General features: G+C 37.4%; 3 long non-coding RNA genes across 3 annotated transcripts; 2 read left to right on the top strand and 1 right to left on the bottom strand.

Annotated features, from left to right (window-relative positions):
• Positions 1-2,973: 2,973 nt before the first annotated feature.
• Positions 2,974-11,097, top strand: LOC149106738 (uncharacterized). Its single transcript, XR_016209773.1, has 2 exons — positions 2,974-3,078; positions 10,853-11,097. It is a non-coding gene; the product is annotated as an uncharacterized LOC149106738 (long non-coding RNA).
• LOC149106740 (uncharacterized) lies at positions 7,064-8,649 on the bottom strand. The gene is made up of 2 exons (XR_016209775.1): positions 8,566-8,649; positions 7,064-8,400 (listed from the first exon to the last, which is right to left on the bottom strand). It is a non-coding gene; the product is annotated as an uncharacterized LOC149106740 (long non-coding RNA).
• Positions 8,342-9,254, top strand: LOC149106739 (uncharacterized). The gene is made up of 2 exons (XR_016209772.1): positions 8,342-8,464; positions 8,583-9,254. It is a non-coding gene; the product is annotated as an uncharacterized LOC149106739 (long non-coding RNA).
• Position 11,098: the final 1 nt, after the last annotated feature.

Genomic DNA, 11,098 nt, shown 5'->3' with positions numbered 1-11,098 from the left:
GAAAGATATACTGTACAATTTACTGGCGATGAGCGGTCAATGCTACCATAAAGACGTAAACGGTGGTTGATTTTGTCGAACCGAAACAAGCGAACTGAGTCCGCGAGAACCATTGAAGAACTCTCACTGGAATTTGTTCCGCAGACTTTCAAACGCTATTTTCAAAATTTTCTGCTTAAAGCCAACCAGCAATTCGTAGAAGTACTACCGACAACCTATATCTTCCAGTCCCGCAGTATTTATAACATAGCCGGCAAAGTTGTGTGATCAATCAAGAAGCGTTACGACCGATGTACAGATATGTAAATGTGGGTCGCAACTGTACGCCGCCAACCAACACTTATTTCTCTTTCGATTTAGATAAAAGTCGAAGATTAATCCTTAAGAATTACATGACAACAAAACTGTTAGACTCACAGAGTTTCTCGAAGGTTTGGAAATCAGCAGTGCGACAAACATTCTGTGCAATAGTTCGTATTCGTAATCTGTGCAACAGTGTCGAAAATATGACTGCGTAACATTATCTGCGGACCGCTCAGGGAACACATCCTTTTCGCTTGTCCGGCGAATTTCATTGCAAACTTTGAGAAAAATTTACATTGGTTATTTGGAGTTACGACTTAAAACGTGTGATAATGTGAAATTGGTAATTGTATGAAATGTTTCCTTCCGCCTTTGCTTCCCCACAGCTTCAAAAATACAGGTTCAAACAATTCTACGATTTTCAATCGATCGGAGCCAGTGTTTTGGAGGTCATTAGGTCTCGAAAACTGCAACACTTACGTCGCTCTTAAAAACATGAAGCATTCCAGAAAGTAAAACACAAACTGGATTTAATAGAACAACCATACCTTGACAAAATACATTCTCACTAAGGACAAATGTAAACGGGCTATAAACACGACTGGGAATCTTGTGTTTAGGTGACGAAATTACCATACAAAGCAGTCCTTGAGTTTTCTTTACTGCTTTTCGTTTGCCTGCTCCGCCACTTCGTATCTAGCTTTCCATTCCTAATATATAAGCAGCTCGTCTTCCCCGTCGTCGCTTGAAATATTACAAATTGCTCTCAAAGCTCTAAGCAGTGAGTTCACAGTTGTCGAACGTGCTCGATCGAAGTTTATTTCGGATTCTTCGGAATCGAAACGTAACTCTGGCTCCAGTGACGAAAAAGAAATGATTCTGAAACAAAACGTAACCGTTTTAGTCCCAAAATATATTGGAACGATCAGTTTTGTTTTCCATTTTCTCGAGCAAATACAAAGAGCTGACTGAGGCGCCATTGTGTTTGGTTTCTGGGGAGACGTCATCAGCAACCGCCGCCCCAGACTCCCTAAAACGCGGTCGTGCAACACTTCAAGCGCGACTTTGAAAGGGCATAGAAAATCGAGGATTCAACCAAATTCAAAATTTTTTTCGCCCAAATGCTTCAAATAACAAGTGAATTCGTTTTAGCGAAAATTTTTTTTAGGGGTTAGGTGCACTTTAAAAAAATATGATGTATTTCCTTTTGTTGAAGCTCTTTTCTCTTAACATTTTAAGGAAACAGAACGAGTTCCCTTATTTTCCTTCAAGGAAATTAAATCAGGCTTTAATTTATGTCCAAAAAATCTTCCACAAGCGCAGTCATGATTCGTCACTATAAATAAATTTACAAAATGCCTAAAATAGTTCTTAATTTGAATGGTGTCCAAATTAAGGAGTAATTTGGACAGTTCCGTGCGCAACCTAATTAACAGGTAATTATACGACCACATCCTAATTAGGCCTTTCTACAAATATCACGTACATTCACCAAATGTCTTTTCAGAAATTCGCAAACAATCTTCTAAATATCACAAAAAATATTTCTAAATATCTTGGAAATCCCTGTAAATATCTCTTATTTATGTTGTAAAAATACACCTATTTTGATTCAATTAGACCAAAATTTTCAAAGTTGTCTTTGTAGTTGTAGGAGTTGAGGAAGAAGATTCATGTACTTCGATGTTACCAGCATCCGCCATTTTAGAAAATTACTGCTGCAGTGCTCTTAGTGATATGGAATACTTTTTTCGAGTTGGAAATCGCTGAACTGGGTTGTTTCTTGTACAAAACTGAGTACTGTTCCAAAAATAGCCAAAAAAAGCTACGAATGTTTCTAAATATATCTGTTAAACTTGCAAATATCCCCTAAAAATGTCCGGATATTTGTAGAAAGGCCTAATCGTAGTCCAATTTGGCCTCCCACGCAGACGGCCTTAAGGCTTTTACACAGGAACTGTTACGTGACGAGCCCAAAGAGAATCTGCGTTGGAGGCTAACTTCAATCTGGAAATAATTGAATCAAGAAAGTTCCTATGACAGCCACGCTGGACTGGGCCTACGGCTTCGTCCAATTGTGACTGTCTTCTGATTTTTTTTTTTCCAAATTTGATAGAATGTAATCTTATTACACATTTAAATCCTAAAATATGCCAATAAGCTTTATTCCCGAGAAAAGCGTTCCTAGGTCGACGTCTCATAAGGAAAAACCGTTCCACTATGACAGAGAAAGAGCCTTCCTAATTAAATTTCTTTCATTTTTTTGTTGTGGTGCCAGCGATTTGTAAGTTGCTATTTGTTTTACTAGAGCCATTATGTTTCATCAAACATCCATGTTCTACCCATCTTTAACAAATTCTAGCGATTTGTAGAGGGCAATTTTAGCAGTAGAGGATTTTTTCCGTATTTACACAGCCCCATCTAACACGAAAAACACGGAAATAGTCCTGTTATAAAATATTTCTTGTCACAACCGTGTTTACATACCCTCATCTAAGCACACCTATCGACCAATCAGCGCGCGCGTACAAACCGTGAGTTTAAAATACCCCACCAATCAAACGTTGAAAGTAAATTTAAATGTAAAAAAGACAATTATAGAACTAATTATATATTCAAAAAGTGCTCTGCAAACTCACATGTCTGGTGAAAAAAAAAATCACTAATAAATAAAGCAGAGAAAACGATACAGCCTGTGGACAGCAAGGAATTATTGATTTAACTCAATCCTTGGGATAAAAGAAGAGCTCTGGTCATGGAGAAGTCTGGAATCCGGTGAGTAAATACATTATAAGCCTTGAGAACCATAATCACTGCAAGCGCTTAACTCCAGTACGTTTTAAAGCACAGAGCAGTTTTGGTTACAAATCCTTTGATGCAACAGCACTACGTGAAGCAATGAATCGAAATCCGTGAAATGCCGTTAAATATTTTGCGCAGCACGATAGCTTTTTTATGGGCAGACGGAAAGCCACTCACCCTTTCCGAATTTAAAGACGTTTTCCACTGTAACCTGAGAAAAAAAAACGATTGATTTCGTTCATGCATTTTTCAGTTCTGGTTTTACCGTATGTGGGAATTTACATCATATTTATGCCTACCGTCCCGTATGGTTTAGTCGGGCCATGAACTAATCAGTACCAAAAATTCTAAAGATGTATGAGAGCAACAAATGGATCCATACCTTTTTCTCTGTGCAGACCTTTTATGAAACTGAATAGGCTAAAGGCTAAACGCAACAGTAATTTTTATATATCTGCGAGACAGGAGAAATACGATGTGAAGTACCCTGCAAACGTAGTTTTGGTAATTCTTCCGACAGAGGTGAAAAAAATTACTCTTAAAACCAGAAAGGCGATTCAGACTTTTGTCGGCTATAAACCATTAATTTAACTAATTAATTTGCTTCGAGACAACGATACCACTTAAGGTTGCTGGTCTGAAAACGTGAGCCAACATGTGCTTAATTACATAAAACTGAAATCTAGAAACTTTTGCTTATAAACCTTCCTCAAAAAAGCTTTTTGCCTGAATGGGTTCCATGTACTGAGAAATTTTAGCCATGTGAAACATAGGCCATCCCCATAAAATGTTTCGTGGGTTGTTCGATCCTGCAAAAAAAAAGGTGACCGAGGGAGCCTGAGTCCAGCATACTGCACGTGCTTGTCAGTTTTAGTTCAAGTTACTCAACGACGTTTAATAAAACCTTTGTTTTCAAGCAAGAGATGACCTCCACAAACATTTCCGATTCAATATAAAGGTTTAAATTAGGTATAAAACATTTCTGTTCAAAATGAAGTCTTGATCACGTATTTTTTATACTTAAAACAGAGAACGTGAACTAGATTAAAAAGAAAAAACTGTATAATCAGACTAATCAGATTGTTGTTATATGTCTTTTCAATGGCAAAAGAAAGTTCATCTACAAACATTACGTAATTTCATAGAATTTTATTTTTCATCAACACCCCAAAAAAACATTTGTTCTTAACAAGAATTCAGCCTGGGTAAATTATAACATATTCTAAAAATATATTAAAATTTGGCCATCTTCAGCCTTAATATTCTTATTCACCGAAAATTCTTATATGAATAATAATAAAACAAAAAACAGTGTATCTGAATGAGCGTTAGGTTTCTTCAGTAAATGGTCAGCTTTAGCCCGCGTGTTCGTAAAACACGTGTCCGTATAGTGGTAGTATATTATTAGAACTCTCAGGCAGTCTTAGACTGAATAACGAGCTAGGTTTACAAGAAATAATATTAAATAAATCTAACTAACTGTAACTGGAACATTCGCGTCGGAAAGCAAGGTTATGTGTTTACATGTATTTTAACTGATTTAAAGAAGGGATGTTTTGATGTTTCATTCCTGACATTGTCAACAGTTATTTTGAGACTGAGAAAAGTTGAATTTATTAAATAAATTAATGACATAAACATTTTGTTTATTGGGTTTGTTAAATTCGAGACAAGCAATGGTTTATTACCTTAAAGTAATTTCAAGACCAATTTTGTGTTTGGTTTAGTCTCGCCCGACTGCCGACTGAAACTGCTCGAGTATTTTTCTGAGACATTTTCTAAAAAAGAAAGGGCTTTTTCTTTTTTTTTTTTTTTTTTTTGCCTGCTTCTAGTACCTTTTCAATGCCTCGGCAATACGTTCTTGTACCTAATCTTTCGCTCAGTCACGTAAAATATGATGTAAACTCCCAAAACTTTCCGCCATTTTAAAACACAGAGGGAAAAACTTTGAAATGATGACGTCAATCGTGCAGCCGTCCTCTAATAGATCATAGGCGAGAATCAATCAAAATGCGAGAATAACTTATTATCTAATAAAAAACAGAATCAACCAGGCCCGTTACAACAGCAGTAAAATTTACAGTTTGTTTCGTTAAGGCTGATTCCATGATCGCATATTATTCGGTACTAGTAACTTGCATGATTAAAGTCTTATTTTGTTTGTTCAGCATAAAACCTTTTTCACGAATATCAATTAGTACTTTTTGGTCTGCAGTTTTGAGTGCAGCGGATGTTGGATCGTGTTCAGTGATCATTGCGATTACTGAGCGGCGGGGGTGAACGATCCAGGGGTGGCGGGGGTGTATTCTTCGAGGTCTCTGTCCCGGATGGTAGGCATAAAAGGCACTTGACGATATTTGGAAGAGCCATGTTAATTAAAACCTTGGGTATATCGCTACTTATCCGTTCGGCCTCTAATCTGGTTGCTCCCAAAGAAATTGTGGAAATTGTCAGAACAAAATCTTTTAATTTCCTCTGGAAAAACAAAAAAGATAAGATAAAAAGATCAGGCCTCTACCAAGATCTAGACCACGATGGAATACGCATGATCAATTTTGATATTATGTTAAAAGCCCTAAAACTAGCCTGGATCCCGAGACTGTTGCGGACTTCGGACAATAGTAATTGGTTTATTATTCCAAAGCATTATTTCAGAAGAAAGGGAGGGTTAAACTTTCTACTAAGGTGCAATTGCGACACGAATTACTTTAACGACCTCCCGCTCCTCTATAAAACTACTTCAACGAATTAAAAACTCTTCACTCGTGCGATCAAAAGCAGGAATTAGTATTGTTTAATAACAAAGATATATTGTTGGACGGGAAACCCATCTTCCTAAGTGATTGGTATTCTATCAATTAATGACCTTTTGAATGAAAGCGGCAATTTTTTAACATTCAACGAGTTCCGTGACAAATATCCTTGTGAATCCAATTTTTTTACAGTATTATCAAGTTGTTAGAGCTATAGGCCCTTGGCAGCTAAGCCATCACGTGACCTACTTTTCATAAAATTATGGGCTATAACTTAACGAATGCCAGAAATGGAAAAAGCGTGTCGAAAATATCAAAATGGCCAAGTTTGAGGCCCCCATCATCATAGAATGAGATTTTATGACGGTCTGAATATTTGAAAGAATAGGAAGGTTTGTATGGAAAAAGTTGCTGGAGAGCAAGATGTCGTGCATGCTCTCCAGCAGCATTTTCCATACAAATCCTCTAAATTTTCCGAAAATTCAAACTGTGGTATAAAGTTACTCGTTAATTCCTGGGGCTTCAAACTTGGCCATTTTGGTATTATCGATGTGCTCTTTCCATTTCTGGCATTCTTTAAGTTATAGCCCATAATACAAAAAATTTTAGGAAAAATTTGGTCACGTGACCCCAGCTGCAAAGGGCCTATTCCAGAACGCGTAAGGTCTCTAGCCAAGTGCTCCGACACCATCAAAAAATAATTTTTTTTACTGGAAATGATAATATCTTTTCCCTCAACGCATCGACACAAATTAATCTGTACAAGGCTAAGTCAAAGAACTTCTATAATTTGCCTAACGTCAAGATTCACACCGAAGATCAAACGGGCCCTAAACTTTGGACCAAAACACCCTCTTTAAAGAAAGACGTGTGGACTAAGATCTTTAAATCACTGAAAAACATTTGTACGGAAACTAAACTAAAAGAGTTTCAATTTAAATTAATCCATAGAGCGATAGTAACTAAAAAAGAACTATTCAGATTTGGTATTAAGGAAGACGATGAATGTCTATACTGCGGAGATAAAGATTCAATTGAGCATTCTTTTATCGAATGTATGTTTACCAAATTGTTTACCCAAGGTCTTGAACTGGTTCAACCAAGTGAACGCGTGCCAAATTTCTCCTACCACAGAGGAGACCTTGTTCGGTATTACTGCAAGCTCCCACGACACAACAATAATACGGAAATTCAACCACACTGCCTTATTTTTTATGCGCCGTTATATTTATTCAAGCAAGTTAAATAGCCTGGCCATCTCCATTCAGGATTTTATCAGTAAGCTACTCATTAAATACAATCTTGAAAATTCGTCCGGCTTAATTAAATGTTTTATTAAGAAGTACTCCTTCCTCCTCAAAGTCAATGTACAGTATAACGTACTGTAAGTAACTGTTAGTTCAGCAAGTAGTAAGTAGAGTATTATATTGTTAGTAGTGTTAGTAGCCCGTATTGCAAGAAATTGTATTTTCTGTAAGTAGCTGTATTCAGTATTGTATTGTCAACATAAGGAACCCGTATTGTAAGTAACGTAAGTATTGTTCTGTAAGTAGATTAGCGTAATGAGACCTGCATTGTAAGTAATGTTTGTAGAATTGTGTTTGGTAAATTAAAATTATTATTAAAAACAAACAAACAAACAAACAAACAAAAAGGCACACTGCGATGATCCTTAATAGATCTAAACATGACAAAACAACACATGTCGTAAAAACTTGCATTTTAACAGGTGTCATCGGGAGTGACCGTTAAGCTACACTAGAAATCAATTTAAAGGGCATGTAAACCCAAAAAATGCTATTTCGGGGACCACATAGTCGTTTAGTACATACATGACATCTGCCAAATCTGTAGATGTTTTGTTCACTTTAGCCCGTTTTAACGTTGAAAAATCGCTTCAAAGTTCTAAACATCCGCCATCTTGAATTGCGCAATCTTGCAAATGACGTCACGGGTGGACCTTTAGTTGTGGGAAGTCCAAGGTCTTTCTTGAACACGTTGTGAAATAAGCACATGTTTACATAGTTTCTTTTGGAAAAACACCACATCTTCATAATGGTAAAACGCTGTGTCGTTCAGTTTTGCAGTAATTCGAACGAAAAAGGCCATACTATACATAAGTTTCCAAAAGACGCTAATTTGAGGCGGCAGTGGGTAAAATTTGTTCAATGTGGAAAGCGAGCCTAGTGAAAAGGGCTGACTTCGTAAAGCCAACAGAGCATTCGGTTATTTGCAACATTCATTTTTCTCCGAATTGTTACGAAAAAAGTTTCATGGTAAAAATGGGGCTGAGAAAGCAAAGTCCTTTACTTTCTGGTGCTGTACTGACGATACAGTCTCCAGCAGCAACAAATTCTTGCGACAAACGGAAGCGGCCTATCCAAAATGAAGGCAGCGAACAACCGGAAATGGCTGACAGTGCCGATAAAAGGCCTAGAAGAAGTAGAGCTCTTCAAAAGCTTGAGGTTAATAGGGAAAGTAGTCAACCACTTTATCTGCTGTTCTTCGCAACACAGATAATCTCTGCTTCCTTTGAGAAACCCTGCAAAGAAACAGCAGTAGAGCAATATGTGTCACGCTTTGCACATCATTGAGTAACTAGAAAGGTAATTACGGCAAACCACGTTTGTGTCTTTGTATATGTTAAGCCCATTGCTGCCAGTGCTGTAACATATTTTCAATAATTATGATGTAAATTAGCAGTCACCTCCTTATCCCTCACAGGGTTGGTGGCTTCAACCCAGTATACATGGTGCCAAAATCGGCTGGAAAGGTGCTTCGGATCTTGTTTACAGCACAAGATGGCAACACAACTCGGACATGTTTACCAAGATAACCCCAGCACCAACGAACAAGCTGCCGATAGGCAATGTATCGAAATCTCCTGCACGAAAAATACAGAGAAATAACTATCTTCACTTGTGTAGTACTAAAATAAAACCAGTTACGGCAGAGGTAAATCTGACAACTGAACCGCGATAGTTGAAATAGAAGTGAACATACTCGTTACCTGTGTGATTATCTGCGCCGTGCTGCTGCCTGAATGCGCAATAAGCAGTTTCAAGCACCCTAAACTTCAAGACAGGTTGACTGAAATCCGGGATGCTCGGTGATACATTTCATATGTATTTCTGGCTTCTGATTTTCTACTTTTTGCCAGACTTGTCCAATTTCAGGACAACAAACACTTTCGTGAGCAGTCGGCATTGACTGACATACTTGACACTCGCACCTTTAAATCCACCCAAGAAAGGTCGGGAAAAAGACAACAACAAAACTTGGCGAGCTTCTATTTGCGTGCAAACCTGACTCTGTGCCGGCTTCAATTGATGTTCATCTGCTAAAAATGTAATTTTATTGCAACATGATTAAATACCAGTCTGTGTTTCCAAGACGGTCTGAGTTGTTGTCATCTGGTTCTGGGCTTGCTTCTTGCTGATCGTTTTGTCGGACCCTTCGTGGCTCAAATTGATACGGACGAGGCCCAGATTGTTCCACAGCTACAACTGAATTTTCTACATCACTATCATACAAATTCACCAAATTTGAATCGCTGTCATCCGATAAAAGATCCTCCGAGCTACTCCCACTTTCCCGATCCGCCATGGAATTCTCATATGGACTCCCTATTGCGCAATGTTTGTGTTCCACCGCTTACGTCACGGCAGATGGCTATTGTTTTCACCGGAAGTGGATTTTTTCTCGTAGAGCACGTAGGGGCCAAACCACCCCCCAAATGTTTCGTCAGTTCTTGGGTATTTCACATTATTTCACATAACTTAAAAAGTATTAACTCTTTCTACACCAAACTTGGCAGATGAACAGGAGACCTATTGCCAATTATATTTACGTGAAAAATGTCAGTAAATGTCAAAGTTTTGACGTCACAGTGATGACGTCATGTTTTTTTGCCACTTTTGAAGTTTTTAATATGCATATCTTTTACAATGTGTTCGAAAGAGCACATCAAGGAGAGTTGAAACCTGAAAAAATTTTGTCCATATCACAAAAATTAAATGAAATATGGCATTTTTAAATATGAAAAATAACTCTGCAAAATATGGGGTCCCCCCCTTGAGAAAAATCCCCAAATTGGAGCCGTAATTTTGTTCCAGCAAATGCAGCTATGTCGCACTTGTGATGTGCCAGATGACTAAAGCAAAAATAAAGAAGAAAATCGGAATAAAAAATTATCCCTCTAGTGTTAGTGCGTTAAAATTAGTTTTGTTACGTCATAACCTGTGACGTCACCCGTTTTTTTACTGTTAATACCATCCTAACAAAGCCGAAAATCAGATTTCTAAAACCATACGATTTTTGACAACATCAAGCTTTCTATTTTTCTAGATTATTAGCCCTCCTAGAATAAAACTGAAAAAAATAAACCAGAGAGACTGACTTAAGAAAGACAGTATGGTTAAGCAAATTCTGGGGGGGACAACAAAAAAAATATTTAACTTACCATATCTCGAAAAATAATCATCATAGCAAAAAACGGTTTCCGGCATTTTACTCCTCAAGTCAAGGCCTTTCCAATGACATAATCTTTTTATCAGATTTTACAAAACATTATAGCACGTTTTGGTGACGTCATCAATTATGACGTCATAATCTGACATTTTGTCACAACTTCCAAATTGAAATAAACTGGAGAACAAAGAAAGCTCATCTGCCAAACTTGGTTCAGAAATAAATAAACCAAGCAAATATAGCCTTCATGAAACATTAGGGGGGGTGGTCTGGCCCCTACGTGAAGGCTGTTTTTCTCCTTAACGAGACCGAAACGAGCAAAATAAATGCCAAACTCGTTTTCTTCGTTGCTGTTTGCGTCGAATAAGAAAAACTTGTATTTTTGGGTTTACATGCCCTTTAAATGAATTGACTAGGTTCAGTCACTCACTTTACAACAATTACTTCTCATACTTATTATTACTTATTATTTATTTATTTATTTATTTATTAATATTTGCTTATTACTTATTATTTATTCTCAGAGTTCCGTTTTAGATCTGCGAACAATGACAAAACCAAGCTGCAAACTGCAAGTTTGCAACTGAAGTCATCGCCGCCATGTTGGATGACCATTAACAAAAGAACTCTTATTACAGCTTTATTGTTCCTGTCATCGGCAACATGGCTGCCAGGATCTTTGTCAATTGAATTTCTCGGGAATGGTGACAAACCACTTATAGCATTCCTACGTTAAAATCAGCACAATTAAAATGGCCGAAGAATAAGAG

This window comes from Orbicella faveolata, unplaced genomic scaffold (assembly GCF_042242905.1).
Source record: "Orbicella faveolata isolate gen_17 unplaced genomic scaffold, um_ofav_v1 contig_3, whole genome shotgun sequence".
NCBI lineage: Eukaryota > Metazoa > Cnidaria > Anthozoa > Scleractinia > Merulinidae > Orbicella > Orbicella faveolata.
The sequence above is the reverse complement of the archived record's forward strand: the minus strand, read 5'-3'. Positions and strand labels throughout refer to the sequence as shown.